This window comes from Muntiacus reevesi, chromosome 2 (assembly GCF_963930625.1).
Source record: "Muntiacus reevesi chromosome 2, mMunRee1.1, whole genome shotgun sequence".
Lineage (NCBI taxonomy): Eukaryota > Metazoa > Chordata > Mammalia > Artiodactyla > Cervidae > Muntiacus > Muntiacus reevesi.
The window spans coordinates 11,220,588-11,248,432 of NC_089250.1; the positions used below are offsets into that span (position 1 = coordinate 11,220,588).

General features: G+C 40.6%; 1 protein-coding gene and 1 long non-coding RNA gene across 2 annotated transcripts in view; both read left to right on the forward strand.

Annotated features, from left to right (window-relative positions):
• LOC136157105 (ankyrin repeat domain-containing protein 26-like) overlaps positions 1 to 27,845 on the forward strand; it is a 209,646-nt gene that overhangs the window by 31,290 nt on the left and 150,511 nt on the right. The gene's annotated exons all lie outside the window — the stretch shown is intronic.
• On the forward strand, positions 4,231 to 27,763 carry LOC136159111 (uncharacterized). Its single transcript, XR_010661403.1, has 6 exons — positions 4,231 to 4,260; positions 4,350 to 4,549; positions 15,314 to 15,449; positions 20,455 to 20,668; positions 21,376 to 21,551; positions 26,725 to 27,763. It is a non-coding gene; the product is annotated as an uncharacterized lncRNA (long non-coding RNA).

Below are 27,845 nucleotides of genomic sequence, written 5' to 3' on the forward strand. Positions count from 1 at the left end.
ATTCTGTTACTGGTATAGTATCATTGTCTGTCAGTCTCCTGGAGTTTGGTTAGGATTATGGTCATTGTAAACAGCAGTTCTTTCTTTGTTTTTTTGTTTTGCATTTGATGACTATAAAGGGGAGGAGTGGTTCTTAGGCATTCTTAGGTGAGCCTATGAGAATAGTACAACCACTGTTCCCTTCCTCTAGTGTGGCCTCCAGGTGTGGTTTGAAAGGAACACTTTTAAACAAAGCATCAGTCTTGAGGTTTTAATATTCTGTATTTTTCTTCTGTTGATTTAAAATGTGTCTTGATTTTTCTTTAATAGCGGATGAGAGTTCTGAAGAGGACTCTTCAAGGAGGTAAGATTTTATGGATGTTTTAAATTATATGTTTAACTAAGGGAACATGGAATAAGAGAAACTAATGTTTGTTGAGTGTTCTACTCTGGGTTAGACACTGCATTATGTGCTTAACATTTGTGACCTCATAGAGTCACCACAGCAGCTTTGTAAAGTAGCCGTGTCCTACTTGTACTTAATTAGGCAACTGTGGTTTCAGGAGGTTAATGAATTGACCCTGGTTAAAATGAGTTGACCTGTGACTTGACAGCTGGCCTTCGTGGCTCCCACGTCCACTCCCATGGCCCTCGGCAGAGACTGAGAAGTACCTGTGTAGCATATAAGTTAAAGATATAAATTAGTCCTTTGACTTGTGTACATTTTAAGTTTCGACGTTGTGGGGAAACTCCCCGTACTCCCTCTTCGAGTAAAGGAGAGAAGTGGTGCCATCTCAATAAGTGGTATCTCTGCTGATGGACCAAGACTCCCCTTTTGGACCAACTCAGATTCGTCTCTGAGCCTTGAACAGACAATGGAGAAGGCAAAGCCTATTCTTCCGCTTTGTTTTAAGTCATCAGGTTTATTCCAGTTTGGGCAAGCAAGAGTTATTTCAGTCCATCATTTGGATTTTCAGTTCAGCTGTTAGAACTTTTGGTGAAAACAAATTATTTTTAGGCTCTGCCGATATATTGGCTGTCACTCTCTGTTATGGAAACTAAGAATGAGTGTTAACTAGATATTTCATAGATTGGGAGACAAGGAAGCAGAAATAGGTAATGAAAAACTTTTTTGGAGACTTCCCTGGGGGTGCAATGGTTAAGATGGTTACGAAGACATCTTCCAGTGTAGGCAGTGTGGGTTCGATACTCAGTCAGGGAAGCTAAAGATCTCACATGCCTTGGGGTCAGACAGCCAAAACATAAAATAGAAGCACCATTGGCACTAATTCAGTAAAGACTTTAAAAGTGGTCCACATCAAAAAATTTTTTAAAAATTAAAAAAAAAAAAGCTGTTTTAAAACAGGCCAAATTTAATTCATGTCAAGAAAGTTTATTTAATATATAGAGAGACTTTCACTTTTTTTTTTTTCTTTTGTTCAAGTAATGAGCTCACTCATTTTTATTGTATGTTTCTGCTTTAAAGGTTTCCCAACGAACCTGGCATTGATTTAGGGCCTCCATCAAACAATGAAGTCTTAGATTTTAAAACCAAGGTAAAGTGTTCTGTTGTGAAATTTGTTTTCATGCTCTGAATTTAGTTTCATGTAGTATTTACTCTTATGATTAGACACTGCAAGTGGCAAATCGATTCAAGAGATCAGATCTGATAAACAGAGTGCCTGAAGAACTATGGATGGAGATTCATGACATTGTACAGGAAGCAGTGATCAAGATCATCCTGGAGAGAAAGAAATGCAAAACGGCAAAATGGTTGTCTGAGGCGGCCTTCCAAATAACTGAGAATAGAAGAGAAGCAAAAGGCAAAGGAGAAAAGGAAAGATATACCCATTTGAATGCAGAGTTCCAAAGAATAGCAAGGAGAGATAAGAAAGCCTCTCTCAGGGATGAATGCAAAGAAATAGAGGAAACAATGGAATGGGAAAGACTAGAGATCTCTTCAAGAAAATTAGAGATACCATGGGAACGTTTCATGCAAAGATGGGCACCATAAAGGTCGAAATGGTATGGACCTAACAGAAGCGGAATACATTAAGATGAGGTGTATAAGAGTACACAGAACTCTACAAAAAAGGTCTTCATGACCCAGATAAACCAGGATGGTGTGATCACTCACCTAGAGCCAAACATTCTGGAATGCGAAGTCAAGTGGGCCTTACGAAGCATCACTGCAAACAAAGCTAGTGGAGGTGATGGAATTGCAGTTGAGCTATTTGAAATCCTAAAAGATGATGCTGTGAAAGTGCTCTACTCAATATGCCAGCAAATCTGAAAATTCAGCAGTGGCCACGGGACTGGAAATGTTCAGTTTTCCTTCCAGTCCCAAAGGAAGGCAATGCCAAAGAATGTTCAAACTACCACATAATTGCACTCATCTCACACACTAGGAAAGTAATGCTCAAAATTCTCCAAGCCAGGCTTCAAGGTTACATGAACCATGAACTTCATATCTTCAAGCTGGATTTAGAAAAGGCAGAGGATCCGGAGATCAAATTGTCAACATCCTCTGGATCATAAAAACAGCAAGTGAGTTCCAGAAATGCATCTACTTATCCTTTATTGAGTGTGCCAAACCATTTGACTCTGTGGATCACAACAAAGTGTAGAAACTTCTTCAAGTGATGGGAATACCAGACCAGCTGACCTGCCTCCTAAGAAATCTTTATACAGGACAAGAAGCAACAGTTAGAACTGGATATGGAGCTATAGACTGGTTCCAAATCGGGAAAGGAGTACATCAAGGATGTAAATTGCCACCCTGCTTATTTAACTTACATGCCGAGTACATCATACGAAATGCTGGGCTGGATGAAGCACAAGCTGGAATCAAGATAACCAAAAGAAATATCAATAACCTCAGATACACAGATGACACCACCATGGTGGCAGAAATTAAAGAACTAAAGAGCCTCTTGATGAAAGTGAAAGAGGAGAGTGAAAAAGTTGACTTACAGCTCAACATTCAGAAAGCTGAAACTCCAATACTTTGGCCATCCAATGTGAAGAACCGACTCATTGGAAAATACCAATTCTGGGAAAGTTTGAAGGCGGGAGGAGAAGGGGACGGCAGAGGATGAGCCGGTTGGATGGCAGCACCGACTCAATGGACATAAGTTTGCAAAACCTCTGGGAATATGGTGATGGACAGGGAAGCCTGGTGTGCTGCTGTCCATGGGATGGCAAAGAGTCACACACAGCTGAGCAACTGACCTGAACTGATGTTGATATTTTCATAGAATTTGAAGAACAGTGTAGATACATATAATTAGATTAATAAAATCATATGAAAAAGAGGCTTTGCTCATAGTATATCCTTAAGAATACTGATATATTACTGATCTATTGTATATAAATTCTAAATATATGTGTTTCTCCGCATACCTTATTATACCTTTTTTTTTTCCCCCCGTGAAGTTTGTTCTTGACTAAGAGTGTCTCACCTTTTCCTTTCTTCTTTCTCCTCTACCTTTTTAATTTCTTTTTTAAAATATTTACTGTTAACTTTTCCTCACAGAACAAATTTCTTCAGTGTCTGTTCTTTCAGTCCATCTCTCTCTTCCCCTATTGTGCACATGTTTGCTTATGGCTGTCTATTTAGAGTGTTTGTGGCTTTCATTCATGATCATTGCCCTACAGGTTTAACCTTGCTTTTTCCCTGTTTCATAGAAGCAGCCGATTTTTTTCCCCCCTGTTTTATATCTCTAGCTGTTTGACAAACAGAATAGAAGTAGCTTCTCCTGTTTACAGTTCTAGCCCATCTAAATAAGGTTCTGCTAAAACCTAAACTTTCATATTTCCCTTCCCAGGTGATAATTCATGTTTATATTAATCATGGAAGCAGATTTCAAAATATAACAATTAATTTAAATGTCTTAGTTTTTCAGTAGTGCTCTGAACTCCTGGGGATAAATTATTACTCTCGAACATTTTGGTAGAGAAAGTAATCTAGTGGGTGTCATCGTATTTGTATAGCTGTCAATTAGGGGTAAGGAGAGGAACATCCGGGGCTTCTGATGTCATCTGTCATAATCCTTTCCCCATGAGCAGGTCAGTCAGTGGCAGAACTGGGATTTGAATCCACATCTGAATGACTGCAGAACCTGTGCTCTTTGTGTTAGATCATAGAGGAGTGGAGGATGTTATAAATTTATTCAGGTTGATACTTGTTATATTCTTCAAGCTCTTATTTTCTTCTCCAGCATGTCGTGAAACCAAAGTTGACAGAGCTCATGAAGACTTCTCAGCAATCCAACAGAAACAGTAAGTTATTCGAAGACTGTCCTTCTGGTGTTATTCCCTGATTTGAAATGACACATGTTCTCATGTACTCTCTCCTGTTTTCACTGTAGTAGAAGCAAAGTGTGGCATTTTGAGACCAGAGAGTACCACTTTCTCTGAGGACAATAATTCTGATAGTAACATTGAAGATGTGGTTGAAACATTTCCCAAACCATCACCCTGGTTTGAGGGCATCTGTCAGCCTGCCGTCCCATCACCTGAGCCTGTTCCCAAACTTCTCAAGTCTGTAGCAGGCCTTGGTCCTACAAAGGTAAGTGGTTCTGTTTGTAACTCTTCTTTCCCTGTACTTGTTCACATACCATTCCCCTGATCCTTATGAAGACAAAAAGGATCCCACCACAGAAATAGAAGCCCTCAAAGTCATGGTACAAAATGGTGTGATGGCTCTTATTAGAGCCATACATGTGCGTGATTCAGGTTTATAAATATTGGCATACTAAGTATACCATTATGAAAGTACTGAATTACAAAGCACTTAGGAAAAACAATTAGATGAATATGAAGATGGGGAGGAGGATGAAGGGGAAGAATTCCTTTATGAAGGACAAGATGAATATAAGATGGAATGAGGGTGAAGATGAGACAGATTATTTTACACACACAACAGAAATAGTGGGGGTAAGTCAGACCAGGAACTCTGTGGTATAATTCTGCGAGACATTATTTCAAATTCAGCTTAAGAAGAGAAAGTGAGGTCATGAAAAAACAATGCTCAGACTCTTTTGAATGGCATATAGCTGATTTTTATGAAGAACTGAAAGAAAATATGTTCCTTATTGTTTTTGGTGGTTGTTTTCGACGGTGGTGGTGGTTCTTGCTTTTTCCTTCGATTGAAGTGTAGTCAGTTTAAAATGCCGTGTAAGTTTCGGGTGTACAGTAACGTGATTTGTTTATACTTGTGTATGTATATATGTTTTTTTAATATAGTTCCCTCTGGAAGTCCATTTAAATTTGAAGTGATTTCTCTTTAAAGAAAAAAAAATCTCACTTTGAAATTAATGAAGCAATGTCTTCTATTTAACCTAGCAGAGCTTTCGTTTAATGAGAATTCAAGATGGGCCCTGTTTTAGGCCTTAGGAGATGTATTATGAATTAAGAATTTTTGGCCCTTCTGTTTCTTGTGGTTTCTAACTTCAGTTCAGTTCAGTCGCTCATTCGTGTCTGACACTATATACTTAAATGTACTCACCTAATTTATCTTAAACTGTTTGCTATAACCTTGGTGGGTGTTTTAGATCTTTCTGAAAATAAAGAGGAAATAAATAAGCATTCTATCTATCCTTTTTACTAAAATTATAATTTATAATTTTATAAATGAAATTCTTAATCTCTTTTCATTAAATGAGAAAATTTTCAGCTGCAACAATCTGAAAGAAAAACTGGAGAACTAACTGTATTTTTTCCTCTGCAAAAAGAAATTCTGATTTCTTTTTTCTGAATGTCAGCAAATAATTACATACATTAAGTGAATGAAATCACGACTTATGCTTTTTTCTTATTTAGACTACTTGTTATTATAAAATCATAAAGAAAGAAAAAATACCACCAGAGTTTATAAAATTATCTATGGAGGATATTTTTTCTTTTAAAAATATCTCTGGCAACATGTGCATTCCTTGCTATTTTTATTTATTTATCTTTTATTTTAACTGGAGGCTAATTACTTTATAATATTGTAGTGGTTTTGCCATACATTGACATGAATCAGCCATGAATGTACAATGTGTTCCCCATCCTGAACCCCCCTCCCAACTCCCTCCCCATCCCATCCCTCAGGGTCATCCCAGTGTACCAGCCCTGAGCACCCTGTCTCATGCATCCAACCTGGACTGGCAATCTGTTTCACATATGATAATATGTATGTTCCAGTGCTGTTCTCTCAAATCATCCCACCCTCGCCTTCTCCCATAGAGTCCAAAAGACTGTTCTATACGTCTGTGTCTTTTTTTCTGTCTCACATATAGGGTCATCATTACCATCTTTCTAAATTCCCTGTGTATGTGTTAATATTACTGAGTTGGTGTTTTTTTCTGTCTGACTTAACTTCACTCTGTATAATAGGCTCCAGTTTCATCCACTGCATTAGAACTGATTCAAATGCATTCTTTTTAATGGCTGTGTAATATTCCATTGTGTATATATATACCACAGCTTTCTTATCCATTCGTCTGCTGATGAACATCTAGGTTGCTTCCACGTCCTGGCTATTGTAAGCAATGCGGCGATGAACACTGGGGTACACGTGTCTCTTTCACTTCTGGTTTCCTCAGTGTGTATGCCCAGGAATGGGATTGCTGGGTCATATGGCAGTTCTATTTCCATATTTTTAAGGAATCTCCACACTGTTCTCCATAGTGGCCGTACTAGTTTGCATTCCCACCAACAGTGTAAGAAAGTTCCCTTTTCTCCACACTCCCTCCAGCATTTACTGTTTGTAGCCATTCTGACTGGAGTAAGATGGTACCTCATTGTGGTTTTGATTTGTGTTTCTCTGATAATGAGTGATGTTGAGCATCTTTTCATGTGTTTGTTAGCCATCTGTATGTCTTCTTTGGAGAAATGTCTGTTTATTTCTTTGGCCCATTTTCTGATTGGGTCGTTTATTTTTCTGGAATTGAGCTGCAAGAGCTGCTTGTATATTTTTGAGATTAATTCTTTGTCAGTTGCTTCATTCGCTCTCATTTTCTCCCATTCTGAAGGCTGTCTTTTCACCTTGCGTATAGTTTCCTTTGTTGTGCAGAAGCTTTTAAGTTTAATTAGGTCCCATTTGTTTATTTTTGCCTTTATTTTCATTACTCTGGGAGGTGGGGCATAGAGGATCCTGCCATGATTTATGTCAGAGTGTTTTGCCTATGTTTTCCTCTAGGAGTTTTATAGTTTCTGGTCTTAACGTTTAGATCTTAAAGCCGTTTTGAGTTTATTTATGTTTATGTATGTGTATGGTGTTAGAAAGTGTTGTAGTTTGATTCTTTTACAAGTGATTGACCAGTTTTCCCAGCACCACTTGTTAAAGAGATTGTCTTTTCTCCATTGTATATTCTTGCCTCCTTTGTCATCGATAAGGTGTCCATAGGTACAAGGGTTTATCTCTGGGCTTTCTATTTTGTTCCATTCATCTATTCTGTCTCTGTGCCAGTACCATACTGTCTTGATGACTGTAGCTTTGTGGTATAGCCTGAAGTCAGGCAGGTTGACTCCTCCAGTTCCATTCTTCTTTCTCAAGATTGCTTTGGCTATTCGAGGTTTCTTGTATTTGCATACAAATCGTGATATTGTTTGTTCTAGTTCTGTGAAAAATACCGTTGGTAGCTTGATAGGGATTGCATTGAATCTATAGATTGCTTTGACTAGTGTGCTCATTTTCACTATATTGATTCTTTAAGTCCATGAACATGGTATATTTCTCCACCTATTTGTGTCCTCTCTGATTTCTTTCAGCAGTGTTTTATTGTTTTCTATATATAGGTCTTTTGTTTCTTTAGGTAGGTATATTCCTAAGTATTTTATTCTTTTCGTTGTAATGGTGAATGGAATTGTTTCCTTAATTTCTCTTTCTGTTTCCTTATTCTTAGTATATAGGAATGCAAGGGATTTCTGAGTGTTAATTTTATATCCTGCAACTTTACTTTATGCATTGGTTAGCTCTAGGAATTTTCTGGTAGAGTCTTTAGGGTTTTCTATGTAGAAGATCATGTCATCTGCAAACAGAGTTTTACTTCCTCTTTTCCTATCTGAATTCCTTTTATTTCTTTTTCTGCTCTGATTGCTGTGGCCAACACTTCCAAAAGTATGTTGTATAGTAGTGGTGAGAGTGGGCACCCTTGTCTTGTTCCTGACTTTAGGCGAAATGCTTTCAATTTCTCACCATTGAGGATAATGTTTCCTATGGGTTTGTCATATATAACTTTTATTGTGTTGAGGTATGTTCCTTCTATTCCTGATTTCTGGAGGTTTTTTTTTTTTTTAATCATAAATGGATGTTGAATTTTGTCAATATCTTTCTCTGCATCTATTGAGATATTCATATGGTTTTTATCTTTCAATTTGTTAATGTAGTGTATTACATTGGTTGATTTGTGGATATTGAAGAATCCTTGCATCCCTGGGTTAAAGCCCACTTGGCCATGATGTATGATCTTTTTAATATGTTGTTGGATTCTGTTTGCTAGAATTTTGTTAAGGATTTTCGCATCTACGTTCCTCAATGATATTGGCCTGTAGTTTTCTTTTCCTGTGGCATCTTTGTCAGGTTTTTGTATGAGGGTGATGGTGGCCTCACAGAATGAGTTTGGAAGTTTACGTTCTTCTGCAGTTTTCTGGAAGAGTTTGAGTAGGATAGGTGTTAGCACTTCTCTAAATTTTTGGTAGAATTCAGCTGTGAAGTCATCTAGTCCTGGGCTTTTGTTTGCTGGAAGACTTCTGATTACAGTTTCGACTTCTGTGCTCGTGATGGGTCTGGTATGATTTTCTATTTCTTCCTGGTTTAGTTTGGGAAAGATACTTTTCTACGAATTTGTTCATTTCTTCCAAGTTGTCCATTTTATTGGCATATAGTTGCTGATCGTCGCCTCCTATGATCCGTTGTATTTCTGTGTTGTCTTTTGTGATCTCTCCATTTTCATTTCTAATTTTGTTGATTTGATTTTTCTCCCTTTGTTTCTTGAGGACTGTGACTAATGGTTTGTCAATTTTTTTTTTTTTAAATCTTCTCAAAGAACTGGCTTTTAGCTCTGTTGATTTCTGCTATGGTCTCTTTTGTTTCTTTTGCATTTATTTCTGCCCCGATTTTTAAGATTTATTTCCTTCTACTAACCCATGGGTTCTTCATTTCTTCCTTTTCTAGTTGCTTTAGGTGTAGAGTTAGGTAATTTATTTGACTTTTTTCTTGTTTCTTGAGGTAAGCCTGTATTGCTATGAACCTTCCCCTTAGCATTGCTTTTACTGGGTCCCATAAGGTTTAGATTGTTGTGTTTTTGTTTTCATTCATGTCTATGCATATTTTGATTTCTTTTTTGATTTCTTCTGTGATTTATTGGTTTTTCAGGAGTGTGTTGTTCAGCCTCCATTCATTGGCATTTTTAGTAGGTTTTCTCCTTTAATGGACCTCTAATCTTTCTGCATTGTGGTCAGAAAAGATGCTTGGAATGATTTCAGCTTTTTAAAATTTACCAAATCTAGATTTATGACCCAGGACGTGATTTGTCCTGGAGAAGGTTCCATGTGCACTTGAGAGAAAGGTGAAATTCATTGTTTTGGGGTGAAATGTCCTATAGATATCAGTTGGGTCTAGCTGGTCCATTGTGTCATTTAAAGTTTGTGTTTCCTTGTTAATTTTCTGTTTAGTTGAAATATCCATAGATGTGAGTGCAGGTATTAAAGTCTCCTACTATTATTGTGTTATTGTTAATTTCCCCTTTCATACTTGTTAGCATTTGCCTTACATATTGTGGTGCTCCTATGTTGGGTGCATATATATTTATAATTGTTATGTCTTCTTCCTGGATTGATCCTTTGATCATTATGTAGTGTCCACCTTTGTCTCTTTTCACAGCCTTTATTTTAAAGACTATTTTATCTGATATGAGTATTGCTACTCCTGCTTACTTTTGGTCTCTATCTGCGTGGAATATCTTTTTCCAGCCCGTCACTTTCAGTCTGTATGTGTCCCTTGTTTTGAGGTGGTGGGTCTTTTGTAGACAACATATGTAGTGGTCTTGTTTTTGTATCCATTCAGCCAGTCTTTGTCTTTTGGTTGGGGCATTCAACCCATTTACATTTAAGGTAATTATTGATAAGTATGATCCTGTTGTCATTTACTTTGTTGTTTTGGGTTTGAGCTTATACACCCTTTCTGTGTTTCCTGTCTAGAGAAGATCCTCTAGCATATGTTGAAGAGCTGGTTTGGTGGTGCTGAATTCTCTCAGCTTTTACTTGTCTGTAAAGCTTTTGATTTCTCCTTCGTATTTGAATGAGATCCTTGCTGGCTACAGTAATCTGGCTTGTAGGTTTTTCTCTTTCAGCACTTTAAGTGTGTCCTGCCATTCCCTTCTGGCCTGAAGAGTTCCTATTGAAAGATCAGCTGTTATCCTTATGGGGATCGCTTTGTGTGTTGTTTGTTGTTTTTCCCTTGCTGCTTTCAATATTTGTTCTTTGTGTTTGATCTTTGTTAATTTGATTAATTTGTATCTTGGGGTGTTTTGCCTTGGATTTATCCTGTTTGGGACCCTCTGGGCCTCTTGGGCTTTGGTGACTATTTCCTTCCCCATTTTAGGGAAGTTTTCAATTATTATCTCCTCAAGTATTTTCTCATGGTCTTTCTTTTTGTCTTCTTCTTCTGGGACTCCTATGATTCGAATGTTGGAGTGTTTAACATTGTCCCAGAGGTCCCTGAAGTTGTCCTCATTTCTTTCAGTTATTTTTTTTTTCTCTCTGCCTCATTTATTTCTACCATTCTATCTTCTACCTCACTTACCCTATCTTCTGCCTCTGCTATTCTACTGTTGGTTCCCTCCAGAGTGTTTTTGATCTCATTTATTGCATTATTCATTATTGACTGACTCTTTTGTATTTCTTCTAGGTTCTTGTTAAACATTTCTTGCATCTTCTCAATCCTTGTCTCCAGGCTATTTATCTGTAACTCCGTTTTGTTTTCAAGATTTTGGATCATTTTCACTATCATTCTTCGGAATTCTTTTTCAGGTACTTCCCTATCTCCTCCTCTTTTGTTTGGTTTGGTGGGCATTTATCCTGTTCCCTTACCTGCTCAGTATTTCTCTGCCTTTTCATCTTGTTTAGATTGCTGTGTTTGGGGTGGCCTTTCTGTATTCTGGCAGTTTGTGGTTCCTCTTTATTGTGGAGGTTCCTCACTGTGGGTGGGGTTGGACAGGTGGCTTGTCAAGGTTTCCTGGTTCAGGAAGCTTGCGTCGGTGTTCTGGTGGGTGGGGGGGAGCTGGATCTCTTCTCTCTGAAGTGCAATGAAGTGTCCAGTAGTGAGTTTTGAGATGTCTATGTGTTTGGTGTGCCTTTGGACAGCCTGTATATTGAAGCTCAGGGATATGTTCCTGTGTTGCTGGAGAATTTGCGTGCTGTGTTTGGCTCTGGAACTTGTTGGCTCTTGGGTGGTGCTTGGTTTCAGTGTAGGTATGGAGGCTTTTGGATGAGGCTTTTGGATTAATGTTGCCAGGAGTCAGGGGTTCTCTGGTGTTCTCAGGTTTTGGACTTAAGCCTCCTGCCTCTGGTTTTCAGTCTTATTCTTACAGTAGCCTCAAGACTTCTCCATCTATACAGCACTGATGATAAAATGTCTAGGTTAATGACGAAAAGTTTCTCCACACTGAGGGATCCCCAGAGAGGTTCACAGAGTTCCATGGAGAAGAGAAGAGGGAGGAGGGAGATAGAAGTGACCAGGAGGAGAAGAGGGGGAATCAAAAGGGGAGAGAGCAAGCTAGCCAGTAATCACTTCCCTATGTGCTCTCCACAGTCTGGACCCCTCAGAGAGGTTCACGGAGTTGCACAGAGAAGAGAAGAGGGAGGAAGGAGACAGAGGTGGCCAGGAGGATAAAAGGGGGCATCAAAAGGAGAGAGACAGATCCAGCCACTAATCAGTTCCCTAAGTGTTCTGCACAGCCCAGAACACACACAGAGATTCACAGAGTTGGGTAGAAAAGAGAAAGGAGAGGGCGGAGATAGGGGTGACCTGGTGGAGACAAAGGAGAGTCAAAAGGGGGAGAGAGCAATCAAGCCAGTAATCACACTCCCAAGTGAAAATGGGTACTGAAGATTGAGTTCTTAAAGGTACAAAATTGATAACAAATGCCAAAAAGCAAAGATTAAAAATCTAGAGTAGAGGTTAGACTCTCAAAAACACAATATTAAAAAAAGAAAGCAAAGTCACAGAAAATTATAAAATATATATATATGAAGTTTGCTTTTCAAATAGGGTCTTTTTTTTTTTGGCAAGGTAACAGTAGGTTGTAAAAATGAAAATTAAAGGAGTAATAGAGGACTTAAAAATAAAAAAAAATATTTAAAACCTGATAATAGTACAAATAGATCTAGGAATTTCTCTGGAGCTGTTGCGGGCAGTGTGGGGTCAGTCCAGTTTCACATAGTTCCTTTATCCAGCTTATACCTCTCAAGGTCTATTGGCCCCTTCCAACATAGTCGCTGCTAACTTCAGGGTTTTAATCTGTTGCACCTGTCATTTCCAAAGCGGTTCCCTCTGTTTGTTTTAGCTTTTTCTGTTTGCAGGTCTCTTCAATTATCTAATGTCCAGACACAAGGGGCGAAGGTGGTCACTTATTTAGGCTCACTTGTTCAGTTCTGCTTTGGGGACAGAGGAACCCTGCGAACAAATATCACCGGCGTGTGTGGGGAGTGCGCACAGTGTCTAGGCCGCACTGGGTTTGCCCCCGCTCATGGCGTGTGCGCTTTCCCAGTCTACACTTCTCAGGCTCTAGGTTGCTCTGCCGGGGAACTGTCTGAGGCGGGCCCTGGATTGTGTGCACTTCCCAGGTCTAGGCCGCTCAGGTTCAGGTTCTCGTGTACTCCACAAAGGTGCAGACTCGGTTGGGCCTGTGTTTTGTGCCCCTCGCAGGTCTGAGCAGCTCAGGTGACCAGGTGCTTGGTGAGCGTCATCTCCCCAGGTGGGGGGTGCGTCTTACAACCTCCCCGGTCCCAGCCACTGAGTTTCCTGGGTGGCAGTGGGCGTGGCCATCTCTGGTGTGCCGTGTGTCTCTTCTGGGGAGCTGATCTCTGGCTGCGACCCACCCGGCGGATGTCAACCATTCAGAATTCCAAGAAGTTTTGGTTAGTGACGGTGCGTGCTTGCAGTTTGGTAAAGGATGCCTCTCTGGGGCCGAGTTTGCCCTTTCCAGCTCTGGCTGCCCGCCTCCTGCCTCCCTGCCTCCGGCGAGGGATGAGCCGGTCTGCAGTGGGCTAGCTCTCCTCTGGTATTCACTCAGTGCTTTGTTCTGTGAGCGGACCTGGCAGTGCCTTAGTTTAGGGCTTTTTGCGGGATAGTTCTCTTTCTCTCTCTCTGGCTGTCCTACAGTTTAGGTTGCTATCTCATGTTAGTTCCCTCAGATTGCCCTCAGGGCATTCAGGCCTGGTCCTCAACATAAGCAATGCAGCCCCTCTTGCTGGTGGTGGATGCGAGCACTGGGAGTTGCCGTTAGGCACGTAATCTGTGTGTTTTATTTATTTATTTACTTATTTTTCCTCCTGGTTACGTTGCCCTCTGACATTCCAAATCTCCCCACAGACCCGCCGGTGAGAGTGTTTCCTGGTGTTTGGAAACTTCTCCTCTTTTAAGACTCCCTTCCTGGGATGGATCTCTATCCCTACCTCTTTTGTCTCTCTTTTTATCTTTTATATTTTGTCCTACCTCCTTTCGAAGACAATGGGCTGACTTTCTGGGTGCCTGATGTTCTCTGCCAGCATTCAGAAGTTGTTTTCTGGAGTTTGCTCAGCATTCAAATGATCTTTCGATGAATTTGTGAGGGAGAAAGTGGTCTCCCTGTACTGTGCCTCTGCCATCTTAGGACCACCCCCCATGTTATTTTTAAGAAACTTTTTTAATTTCAGTCTTTATAGATGTTAAATTACCATGTCAATTCTTTGTTATACCTGTGAAACTAACATGTAAATTCTTCCATATCAGAAAGTTAGTCATTGTGGTTACTTGATTTTTTTAGTTTCTTCTTCCTTTCCCCGTGTGATTATTGAGTCCTGCTTGATCATCATAAATGTATTTGAAAACTTTTAAACCTTCAACGTGGATAATCATCATTTTACTCCTTTTTTTTTTAATGTCTAGATCATTCCTTTCATCTTTACCTGCCATTCCAGAAGACATAGATAGGAAATTAGAGTCGTCAGTGTACTGTTTACAGGGAAAGAAACAGTCCACCTTGTGAATGTTCAAATAGGGTTGTAAAAAATTCATTTATTCTTAACTAAGGATAATTGCTTCCCAGAATTTTGTTGTTTTCTGTCATACATCAACAAGAATCAGCCATAGGTACACCCACATCCGCTCCCTCCCAAACCCCCCTCCATCTCCCTCGCCATCCCATCCTTCTAGATTGTTGCAGAGCCCCTCTTGAGTTCCCAGAGTGATAGAGCAAATTCCCATTGGCTATCTGTTTTACAGATGGAATTGTAAGTTTCCATGTTATTCTTTCCATCCATCTCACCCTCTCCCCTCTTCCCCTTCCCCCGTGCCTATAAGTCTTTTCTCTGTCTGTTTCTCCATTGCTGCCCTGCAGATAAATTCATCAGTACTATCTTTCTAGATTCCATACATATGCATTAGTATATGATATTTCTGACTTACCTCACTATGTATAATAGACTCTAGGTTCATCCACCTGATTAGAACTGACTCAAATGCGTTCCTTTTTACAGCTGAGTAATGTTCCTTTGTATATATGTACCACCACATCTTCATCCATTCATCTGTCAATGGCCATCTAAGTTGATTCCATGTTCTAGCTATCATAAATAGCACTGCAATGAAAATCAGAGTGGATGTGTCTTTTCCATTTTGGTTTCCTCAGGGTATACTCCTGGGAGTGGGATTGCTGTTGGGTCATATGGTGGTTTTATTCCAGTTTCTGAAGGAATCTGCATACCATCTTCCATAGTGGTTGTATCAATTTACCTTCCCACCAGCAGCCTCCACACCCTCTCCACCGTTCATTGTTTGTAGACTTTTTGATGATGGCCATTCTGACTGGTGTGAGGTGCTATCTCATTGTGGCTGAGTGGTGAAGAATCGGCCTGCAGTGGGAGACCTGGGTTTGATCCCTGAGTTGGGAAGGAAGGCGTGGCAACCCACTCCAGTATTCTTGCCTGGAGAATCCCATGGATGGAGGAGCCTGGTAGGCACACAATTCTCTTCTATTAAGAAATGTCTGGTTTTGCTTTGATACAGAGATTTATCACCTCTGTACACTTTGTATATTTTATACATATTTTAAGGACATTGTGAAACAGTATTATTTACATGTAGGTCAAAGAACAAATTGATTACGTGAACGACCTCGATGACTTAACTCAATCGTCTGAGACTGTTTCTGAGGATGGCGACATGCTTTACTCCACGAATTCCACATTGCAAGTAGAACCTCTCGACGTGGGGTGTAAAGGTAGGACCGCAGTGTAAATGTTACCAGAAAGCCTGTCTGTGTATAGAGTAGTGATATATGCACACCTTGTCAGTTCTGCTCTAGAGCCAGAGATATGTTACAGTGCTGTGCATCTCAGAAGTATGTTTTGCATTAAAAGGACATGAAAGTGAGTGTATACCCTGAGCCACAGGCCTGTGATCCTTCTCACTCACTGCACGTTCTGTTGATGCTTCTTCTTTCCTGTGCCTTCACCCACGGTCAGGTCAGCATCATTTTCCTCCTAGAGTAACTGAAATAATCTCAGGACTTCTTCCCCTGCCACTCCACCTGGCAGAACCTCGGTCTGCACAGCAACTGTAATTATTGCCGATTTTTAAACATTCAGGTCTCATCATGCTACCCCCTTGCTTAAAGCCCAACTGTTGCCTCTCTTGGCTGTATGGTTAAAGGTCATAATTGTGTAGTTCCATCTGGTTTTAGTTTTTACCCTTCTTTCTACTGAATTTTAGAATCAGCTTGTCAGTTCCCTAAAATGTCTGCTGGTATTAGCATTTTCATTTTCCTTCAGTTCAAAATACTTTGTCCTTTCTCTTTTCATTAGCTCTTTGATCCGTGTGATTTACTTTCCAAATATTGAGAGTTTTCCAGAGATCCTTCTGTGCTCTTGCTTCTCACGATTTGCTCGATGCATCCAGAGGGGCCCTGGGGCTAGGGCTCATTATTTCCTGCCTTGGAGGCAAGACCTTGCTGACTGCCCTGTTCATTCTGCTGGTACGTAGGAGTTTTTCCAGGCTGGTTCAGGAGAATAGATAGAGTTCCTAGGAGTGAGCGAGCACTAGGCACGGTCTCCTGTAGTCTTTTCAGATGGTCTCTCCCTGGTCTCAGGTGGTTTCTCACACATGTGCACTGTTCGTTCCTCTGCTTAATATCCAAGGGACTCGTCCTCAGATCTCCAGGGTCTTTGTTCTGTGTTCCACCCTCTCCTCTCCACGGTTCTGACCTGTGATCTCTGCCCGCGTTAGTTTCCCCAGATTCTCATCTTCATCACCTCCACTTGGGGAGGCCAGTGAACTGAGCTGCCATTCCTTCTCCCTGTGTCAGGGCCTGGAAATTCTCTCCAGGCAATGAGCTGGGGCGTCCCTTAGGCTAACCTCGTGTGTTTCCGGGATCATTGTCCTTCATTCCCTGAAGTCCTTTGTCATGAAAACCATTGTTTGATGTATTTTGCCGGTATTGTTTTTGCTTGCTCCACTCAGGAAGGTAAATCGGTAGCTGTTCACTCTGCCTAGGTTAGAGACATATGGCAGCTGGAGACTGTCCACAGGGTTGTTCCTCCTACTCTGCTTACCACTTCCTGCTCATCCTTCATTTCTCAGTGTGACATCTCTTCCCCAGGGAAAAGTTTCCTGGACCCAGTCTGTGTCAAGCTCTGTTCTGTTTTCATAGAACTCTCTTTTCTGGTAGTATCTATCCTGAGGTCATAATTATTTGATTTTTCTTTCTCTTGTACTAGACTTCAAGCTAAACAAGAGCCAGGGGCGTCTGTTTATCTTCAGACCTTAGAATAGTGTCTTCCACATTATTCAGTTCAGTCACTCAGTCGTGTCCGATTCTTTGTGACCCCATGAATCACAGCACGCCAGGCCTGCCTGTCCATCACCAACTCCCAGAGTCCAACCAAACCCATGTCCATCAAGTCGATGATGCCATCCAGCCATCTCATCCTCTGTCGTCCCCTTCTCCTCCTGCCCCCAATCTTTCCCAGCGTCGGGGTCTTTTCCAATGAGTCCACTCTTCGCATCAGGTGGCCACAGTATTGGAGTTTCAGCTTCAGCATCAGTCCTTCCAATGAACACCCAGGACTGATCTCCTTTATGATGGGCTGGTTGGATCTCCTTGCAGTCCAAGGGACTCTCAAGAGTCTTCTCCAACACCACAGTTCAAAAGCACCAATTCTTTGGCGCTCAGCTTTCTTCACAGTCCAACTCTCACATCCATACATGACCACTGGAAAAACCATAGCCTTGACCAGACGGACCTTTGTTGGCAAAGTGATGTCTCTGCTTTTTAATATGCTATCTAGGTTGGTCATAACTTTCCTTCCAAGGAGTAAGTGTCATTTAATTTCATGGCTGCAGTCACCATCTGCAGTGACTTTGGAGCCCAGAAAAATAAAGTCTGACACTGTTTCCACTGTTTCCCCATCTATTTGCCCACTTCATGTGTTGGGACCGGATGCCATGATCTTAGTTTTCTGAAAACTGAGCTATAAGGCCACTTTTTCACTCTCCTCTTTCACTTTCATCAAGACGCTCTTTACTTCTTCTTTACTTTCGGCCATAAGGGTGGTGTCATCTGCATATCTGAGGTTATTGATATTTCTCCTGGCAATCTTGATTCCAGTTTGTGCTTCTTCCAGCCTAGCGTTTCTCATGATGTGCTCTGCATATAAGTTAAATCGGCAGGGTGACAATATACAACCTTGACATACCCCTTTTCCTATTTGGAACCAGTCTGTTGTTCCATGTGCAGTTCTAACTGTTGCTTCCTGACCTGCATATAGGTTTCTCAAGAGGCAGATCAGATGGTCTGGTATGCCCATCTCTTTCAGAATTTTGCACAGTTGATTGTGATCCACACAGTCAAAAGCTTTGGCATAGTCAATAAAGCAGAAATAGATGTTTTTCTGGAACTCTCATGTTTTTTCAGATCCATCGGATGTTGGCAATTTGATCTCTGGCTCCTCTGCCTTTTCTTAAAACCAGCTTGAACATCTGGAAGTTCACGATTCTCATGTTGCCGAAGCCTGGCTTGGAGACTTTTGAGCATTTCTTTACTAGCATGTCATATGAGTGCAATTGTGGGGTAGTTTGAGCATTCTCTGGCACTGCCTTTCTTTGGGATTGGAATGAAAACTGACCTTTTCCAGTCCTGTGGCCACTGGTGGACTTTCCATATTTGCTGGCATATTGAGTGCAGCACCTACACGGTATCATCTTTGAGGATTTGAAATAGCTCAACTGGAATTCCATCACCAACACTAGCTTTGTTCGTAGTGATGCTTTCTAACGCCCACTTGACTTCACATTCCAGGATGTCTGGCTCTAGGTGAGTGATCACACCATCGTGATTATCTGGGTCATGAAGATCTTTTTTGTACAGTTCTGTGTATTCTCGCCATCTTCTTAACAGCTTCTGCTTCTGTTAGGTCCCTGCCATTTCTGCCCTTTATTGAGCCCATCTTTGCATGAAATATTCCCTTGGTTTCTCTAATTTTCTTGAAGAGATCTCTAGTCTTTCCCATTCTCTTGTTTTCCTCTATTTCTTTGCATTGATTGCTAAGGAGGGCTTTCTTATCTCTCCTTGCTATACTTTGGAACTCTGCATTCAGCTGGGCATATCTTTCCTTTTCTCCTTTGCTTTTTGCTTCCTGTCTTTTCCCAGCTATTTGGAAGGCCTCCTCAGACAGCCATTTTGCTTTTTTGCATTGCCTTTTTGGGGATGGTCTTGATCCCTGTCTCCTGTAGAATGTCACGAACCTCCATCCATAATTCATCAGGCACTGTGTTTATCAGATCTAGTCCCTGAAATGCATTTCACACTTCCACTGTGTAGTCCTAAGGGATTTGATTTAGGTCATGCCTGAATGGTCTACTGTTTTTCTCCACTTTCTTCCATTTCAGTCTGAATTTGGCAATAAGGAGTTCATGATCTGAGCCACAGTCAGCTCCCGGTCTTGTTTCTGCTGAATGTATAGAGCTTCTCCATCTTTGGCTGCAAAGCATATAATCAGTCTGATTTCGGTGTCGACCATCTGGTGATGTCCATGGGTAGAGTCTTCTCTTATGTTGTTAGAAGAGAGTGTTTGCTATGACCAGTGTGTTTTCTTGGCAGAACCTATTAGCCTTTGCCCTGCTTCCTTCTGTACTGCAAGGCCAAATTTGCCTGTTACTCCAGGTGTTTCTTGACTTCCTACTTTTGCATTTCAGTCCCCTGTAATGAAAAGGACATCTTTTTTGGGTGTTAGTTCTAGAAGGTCTTGTAGGTCTTCATAGAACTGTTCCATTTCAGCTTCTTTGGTGTTACTGGTTGGGGCATAGACTTGAATTACCGTGATATTGAGTGGTTTGTCTTGGAAACGAGCAGAGATCATTCTGTCATTTTTGAGATTGCATCCAAGGACTCCATTTCGGATTTTTTTGTTGACTATGATGGCTACTCTTTTTCTTCTAAGGGATTCCTTCCACAGTAGTAGATATAATGATCATCTGAGTTAAATTCACCCATTCCAGTCCATCTTAGTTCTCTGATTCCTAGAATGTCGATGTTCACTCTTGTCATCTCCTGCTTGACCACTTCCAATTTCCCTTGATTCATGAACCTAACATTCCAGGTTCCCATGCAATATTACTCTTTACAGCATCGAATCTTGCTTCTATCACCAGTCCCATTCACAACTGGGTTATTTTTGCTTTGGCTGCATCCCTTCATTCTTTCTGGAGTTCTTTCTCCACTGATCTCCAGTTGCATATGGGACACCTGCTGACCTGGGGAGTTCATCTTTCAGTGTCCTATCTCTTTGCCTTTTCATCCTGTTCATGGAATTCTCAAGGCAAGAATACTGAAGTGGTTTGCCATTCCCTTCTCCAGTGGACCACATTCTTTCAGACCTCTCCACCATGACCCTTCCGTCTTGGGTGGCCCCATACGGCATGGCTTAGTTTCATTGAGTTAGACAAGGCTGTGGTCCATGTGATCAGATTGGCTAGTTGTCCATGACTATAGTTTCAGTCTGTCTGCCCCCTGATCCCCTCTCTGCCGTCTTACCTGGGTTTCTCTTACCTTGGACGCAGGGTCTTTCTTCACGGGTGCTCCAGTGAAGTGTCTATTCCCCATTACAGACACTTAATATTTGTTCAGTGCCTGGATGAGTGACTGTGAAAGGCACAGTCCTTTATATTCAAATTTTACTCACATACATTTTTGTTTGTTTGTTTCTATCTTTGTTTTCTTTGTCATGCAGATTCCGTTCGCAAGTTGAAAATTCGGGATACAACTTTGTCCCATGAAACATTAATAGATTTTCAAAGAAGCCACTGTGAACTCCTTAGAGGAGCACCCCACAAATTAAAAAGTAAGGGTTGTGGGCTACAAAAAGAGCTGTCAGAAAGCGAAGAAGTGAAATCACAGTTAGAGCACCAGAAAGCGGAGTGGGAACGAGAACTGGGCAGCTTGAGGTACCATACATCTTGCTTTTAAAGAAATATTTGAACTGTTGCTTCGTTTAATACTACAGAGATGTAGGTGTGTTATAAGGACTAACTTATCCTCTTGGATTTTACAGGGGAGAAAACATATTGTGGACTGTGAAATTCTTGGAAATAATGTAGCAGGTTCTTAACAGTGAATGCTTCTAATAATTTAATGTATATTTTTCCAAATCATCATTTTCATGACCATACAGGAGTTCACCATAATGGAGACCCCAATAGTTATTTACCAAATTGACTTTCGGTTGTTTTTCACTTTTCTATATTCTGTTTAATACTGCAAGGAATGTCTTTTCTATAAATTCATTTCTACCTTTTAAATTACTTTGAATACATTTTTCTTTAATAATATTATCTTACTTGGTTAAAGTATGAGAAGTTTTAGAAAGGTCTGTGGTCTATATTTCTTAGCTATTCTTCAGAAAGTTTATATGACTTTACGTTCCCACCCACAGATGTATGAAGTAGCCATTTTTCTCAAGACAAATAAAAACAAAATTTTATGCAATTTTATTCCTAAGCCTCTGCATGAAAACAGTGATCATTATTGAGTGTTTTTCATTGTATTCCCCCCATGTTTATTATCTTAAAGATTGTGAAGAGGGAACCCAAATTATTGCAGTAGCAGCGAATAATCCCTTGATTTTCTAAGAAGAACTCTCTAAATTTTTCAGATTCAGTTTAAAGAAAGAAGAAAAGAATAGAAGAAATGCTAATATGTTGAATGAAAAAATTAGGGAGCAGCTCAGAAAAGAAGACAAATATAGTAAAGAAGTTGAAACAACAACTAGAACTCACTCTCCCAGCACTCAAAATGGAACTGCGGACTATGAGAAATAATCGGAATCAGGTAGAGTAATCTTTGGTGAAAATTTCAAATTTCTAACACTATTTCATCAATATTATTTATAATATCCCCTTTGTTTGGAGAAGTACCACTTTATTTAGTGTTGTACCATTTATTTAGTGTCATTTTGTTTGGTGTTATAGGAAATTTTAAGTTACTTCTTAAAAGCAAAACAATTCAAAATTCCCGCAAGTAACAAGGCCAGAAATAAGAATTCTATAATCCTGAAAAGCTGGGTGCAATTTTTCAATCAGAGGGAGGAGAAGGTCACGTCAGTAGCTCACACAATCAGTTCAGTTCAGTTCAGTCGCTCAGTCGTGTCCGACTCTTTGCGACCCCGTGAATCGCAGCATGCCAGGCCTCCCTGTCCATCACCAACTCCCGGAGTTTACTCAAACTCATGCCCATCGAGTCGGTGATGCATCCAGCCATCTCATCCTCTGTCGTCCCCTCCTCCTCCTGCCCCCAATCCCTCCAAGCATCAGGGTCTTTTCCAATGAGTCAACTCTTCGCATGAGGTGGCCAAAGTACTGGAGTTTCAGCTTCAGCATCAGTCCTTCCAATGAACACCAAAGACTGATCTCCTTTAGGATGGACTGGTTGGATCTCCTTGCAGTCCAAGGGACTCTCAAGAGTCTTCTCCAACACCACAGTTCCAAAGCATCAATTTTTCGGTGCTCAGCTTTCTTCACAGTCCAACTCTCCCATCCATACATGACCACTGGAGAAACAAACCATAGCCTTGACCAGACGGACCTTTGTTGGCAAAATAATGTCTCAGCTTTTTAATATGCTATCTAGGTTGGTCATAACTTTCCTTCCAAGGAATAAGCGTCTTTTAATTTCATGGCTGCAGTCACCATCTGCAGTGATTTTGGAGCCCCCCAAAATAAAGTCTGCCATTGTTTCCACTGTCTCCCCATCTATTTCCCATGAGGTGATGGGACCAGATGCCGTGATCTTAGTTTTCTGAATGTTAAGCTTTAAGCCAACTTTTTTATTGTCGTCTTGCACTTTGATCAACAGCCTTTTTAGTTCCTCTTCACTTTCTGCCATAAGGGTGGTGTCATCTGCATATCTGAGGTTATTGATATTTCTCCTGGCAATCTTAATTCCAGCTTATGCTTCTTCCAGCCCAGCGTTTCTCATGATGTACTCTGCATAGAAGTTAAATAAGTAGGGTGATAATATGCAGCCTTGACGTACTCCTTTCCCTATTTGGAACCAGTCTATTGTTCCCTGTCCAGTTCTAACTGTTGCTTCCTGACCTGCATACAGGTTTCTCAAGAGGCAGGTCAGGTGGTCTAGTATGCCCATCTCCTTCAGAATTTTGCACAGTTTCTTGTGATTCACACAGTCGACGGCTTTGGCATAGTCAATAAAGCAGAAATAGATGTTTTTCGGGAACTATCTTGCTTTTTTGATGATCCAGCGGATATTGGCAATTTGATCTCTGGCTCCTCTGCCTTTTCCAAAACCAGCTTGAACATCTGGAAGTTCTCGGTTCACGTATTGCTGAAGCCTGACTTGGCGAATTTTGGGCATTACTTTACTAGCGTGTGAGGTGAGTGCAACTGTGCGATAGTTTGAACATTCTTTGGGATTGCCTTTCTTAGGGATTGGAATGAAAACTGACCTTTTCCAATGCTGTGACCACTGCTGAGTCTTCCAAATTTGCTGGCATATTGAGTGCAGCACTTTCACAGCATCATCTTTGAGGATTTGAAATAGCTCAACTGGAATTCCATCACATCCACTAGCTTTGTTCATAGTGATGCTTTCTAAGGCCCACTTGACTTCACATTCCAGGATGTCTGGCTCTAGGTCAGTGATCACACCATTGTGATTATCTGGGTCGTGAAGATCTTTTTTGTACAGTTCTTCTGTGTATTCTTGCCACCTCTTCTTAATATCTTCTGCTTCTGTTAGGTCCATACCATTTCTGTCCTTTATCGAACCCATCTTTGCCTGAAATGTTCCCTTGATATCTCTAATTTTCTTGAACAGATCTCTAGTCTTTCCCATTCTGTTGTTTTCCCCTGTTTGCATTGATCGCTGGGGAAGGCTTTCTTATCTCTTCTGGCTATTCTTTGGAACTCTGCATTCAAATGGGAATATCTTTCCTTTTCTCCTTTGCTTTTCCCTTCTCTTCGTTTCACAGCTATTTGTAAGGCCTCCTCAGATAACCATATTGCCTTTTTGCATTTCATTTCCATGGGGATGGTTATTGAGAAACCACAGGGTTGAGATTGTTGTAGAAACTGGAGGTTAAGCTCTCCACTCGCCTCAGGCGACAGATCCTTCTGCCTTGAGTGAATAGGTCTAGAAGAGAAGGGGCATGGGGAGGGAAGATTGTGCCTAGTTTTACATCAAGTTTCCTCTGGCCTTCAATCTGGCAGGTGGGTGAGGGTCGTGGACCCCCTACCTCTGTGCCCGTCAGCCCTCAGTCCACCTGCCCCGAGAACAGCAGAGCTGGCTCCAGCTTTCCCAGCTGGATTCTCCCTCACAGTAGAGTCCTCAAGGTCTGGTGTTAACTGGCGTCCTCGAGAGGTGCAGGAATGCTCCCCGTAGAATTTTTTTCCAGCATTTGGTAGAAACCAAACACTCTTGAAGTTGATTGTCCTTCATTCTGCTGAGTTCTCGAGTGGCATCTCAGAACAAAGGAATTCATTCCCCAGCCAATGTCCCTCTCAGACACGGACCGGGACCCATCCCCGAGGTCCTCGCAGCAGATCCCCCACAACGGAAACCTCTCGGGGAGAGCTCAGGAACGCACTGTGTGTAGTTCAGATCCATTTGTCTACATCAGTCAGGTAGGGACACACAGTGGCCTCATCCAAGGAGAGGTCTTTAATATTTTCCATAGGAACTGATCTCAGATCTTTTGCGACTGTCCCGAAGGAGTTGGGACCCTGATTGTGGTCTAGGCCAGGCAGACCACGTGTGCTCCCCCGTCGACTGCCCTACCCGACAAAGTCCCTCTGCTCTGCGGGGAGCACGTCTGTCCCTCCATGCCCGCATCACCACCAGTGTCTCAGTCAGAGTCTGCTCCTGGCTCCACTCTCATTTCTGTAACCAGTGCCCTGTCAACGGCCTTTTCACATCATTTACAGCTTTTCAGTTCGTAAAAGCTGCAACATCAGTTGTAAAAACACTTTTCAACACTTTAACAAGGTCTTTTTTTAGAATCAACTTATAGAAGTCTCCCTCCCAACAAGGGAATAAAACTCAAAAACTCTTGCTACTTGCACATATTCTGGTATTTGGTAGTGATTTCCCTCCCTTGATAGATCATTAGGTTAGTTTATCACCTCCACTGAAGGTAAGGAGGAAAACTATAGGCAGTCCAAAGACCATACTTTGGAAGTCATTCTTGTACTTGTGAGAAAATGAACCCTCTGCTCTGTGTAGTGTCCTGTTTCCGTACAAAGAACTTTTGAAAACAGTGATAGATGTGCCATAGTATACATTTAGTGATAATTATTATGTTTTTCATTGTATTTCCCCCATCTTACTATTTTAAACAGTATGAAGAGAGAATGAAAGTTATTGCTACAGAAAGTAACCTCGTGATTCTCTAAGAAGAGCTCTCTAAATTTTACCTTATTTACCATTAGTGTATATACCATGAATGAAATAGGTGGATTATTTTGTACTGATATGTTTGTACTAGAGAAGTAACTGTGGTTTGATGTAAGAGGCCTAATAGAATCAGAAGACCTGGTGAAAAGCCTGCAGCTTACTTATATAGTTTTAACTTCTTCCTTTCCAGAATCATTATCGCTAATGAGATAATTGATGTTTGTAGAAGTGCTTAGTACAGTTGTCAGTAGGTAGAAGTCTGTAATTGCCTATTAAAATGTTAGAAATGTGGCATAGTCTCAAGAAAACAATTTCTGTACAAAATATAATCTATTTAAATATATAGAGAGCTAAGGCTGTTACTGTGAAGTAACTGTATAGGAGGTATCAGATGCAGTGTTTTTAAAGGCAGCGAATGGTGGTGTTTATTGAATCACAGTTGATTTACAATGTTGTGTCAGTTTCAGGTATATAGCACAGTGATTGAGACCTATATGTATATATGTGTGTATATTATGTAAATGGGGGTTCCCTGCTGGCTCAGACAGTAAAGAATCCACGTGCAAAGCGGGAGACCTGGGTTGGATCCTTAGGTTGGGAAGACCCCCTGGAGAAGGAAATGGCTGCCGTCTCCAGTATTCTTGCCTGGGGAATTCCATGGACAGAGGCGCCTGACAGGCTACAGTCTGTCGGGTTGCAAAGAGTTGGACATGACTGAGTGAGTAACACACACACACACACACACACACACACACACACACACATTCCTTTTCAGATTCTTCTAGTAGAATGTTAATTGTAGTTCCTAATGTTGCACAGTAGATCCTTATTGGTTATTTTACATACACTTGACTGTATATAATGGTATATGTTAAACCCAACCTTATTTTTCCCTCCCCCTACCCTCCTTTCCCCCATGGTGACCATAAGTTTGTTTTCTATGTTTGTGAGTCTCTCTTTTTTTTTTTCCATTTATTTTTATTAGTTGGAGGCTAATTACTTTACAGTATTGTAGTGGTTTTTGTCATACATTGACATGAATCAGCCGTGGATGTGAATCCCTTTCTGTTTTGTAAACAAATTCATTTTAGATTCCACATATAAGCAGTATGATATAATATTTGTCTTCGTCTGGCTTACCTCACATTGGGTGATAATGTCTAGGTCCATCTCTGTTGATGCAAATAACATTATTTTGTTCTTTTTCACGGCTTAGTAGTTTTCCATTGTATAAATATTCCATATCGGATGCAAGTTTTAAGTGTAGTCAACGCTACAGATCCTTTATTTTAAGCCTTCTGGGTTTGCTGTGGTTCAGAGAAAAGCCTTTTCCGTTCTGAGCTTCTTGAAAAGTCGCTTGGGATTTCTTTTTCCTTTCATGGATTCTTTGTCTTCAATTGAGTTTTTGAACCTTAGGGAGTTTCTGCTTGTATAAAGTTTGAGGTTTGAATCAAATCTTAATTTTTCTGGTTGGAGAGCCACTTGCTGCAGTCTTTTCATTGTAGAAAGATACAGGTTAGTGTTTCATTTCAGAGGAAATAGTGAAATGTCATTTTATTGAGTACTAACTACAAGTTTCCTTTGTTTCACTTAGGTTCCTGATAGTGGCAGAAAAGCAAAAGATCTGTTATGCAAAAGCCACGTGCTGCAGGATGAAATAGCCAGCCTAAGACGGGAAATAGGAGTTAATCAACAAATGCAATCATTTAAAGAGAGAATTTGTCAGTATGAAAATGAGAAAGCAGAAGCAAGTATCCAGAAGGAGAAATAATTTTCAGACTTCCTAAAAGAAAATTCAAAATGATTCTTGATTCTAGCTAAATGGTGAATCTAGTTGAATGAAAAAATACACAGGCTGTGACTATATGGTCTCTAAACAAGCCTAAAAGCACACCTTCTATATCCAGCAAATAAAAGTTAGACCCGAGAGATGCTCCACTTGGAGTGGAGATGTTGTGTCGCTGGTGAAGTGTTAAGAGATTAAGTTCTAAATTTTTAATATAGACAGATATTAGTAATTTAGTCTTTTACTATTAAGATAATAATTTTAATCTTTATGTTACCGCATATCGGTATAATGATGAAGCAGATAAAAGAAATGCTCAAACCTAAAATGGATATTTCATAACTAAGCTTCAGTCATTACATGGATTACCTTGACAGTCAATTCCATGTTTCCCGGATGCTACCACTTATATATAGTACTTTGGCTTCGGTAGCTTGTCATACCTTTTTGTCGTACTTGTTGGTATAATTTTCATTCTATTCATGTAAATTTGAATTAACTTGGAAAACATTTCAGTCTTGAATCATTTCTTCTTACGGCCTCTCAACTCTTTAAAGAATTGTCACTAATTGGTAATTCATTGACAAGTCATTGAAATATTCTTGTCATTAAATCATAATTTGGGACTCAAGTGGTGAACTTTAACCAAACTCGTCCTTGTTTTAATCTTCCCGCTGCTATTTATGCTATTTACTTAGAACATGTTTACAAACAATTTGCTCATAATTCTCATTTTAAGGATCAATTACTATCATCTGAATAGCAGATTGCCCAATAAAAATGAAGGGTGGCAACAGGAATGGAGTGAGTCAGGGAGAGGGCTGTAGGGGCTGCAGTCCAGAGGCAGGTAGGTGGAGGACAGGATAACGAGGCTCCTTGAGGGCATGGGAGCAACTGCTTTTGTTAAATTTGATTTTTCTTTTATATTG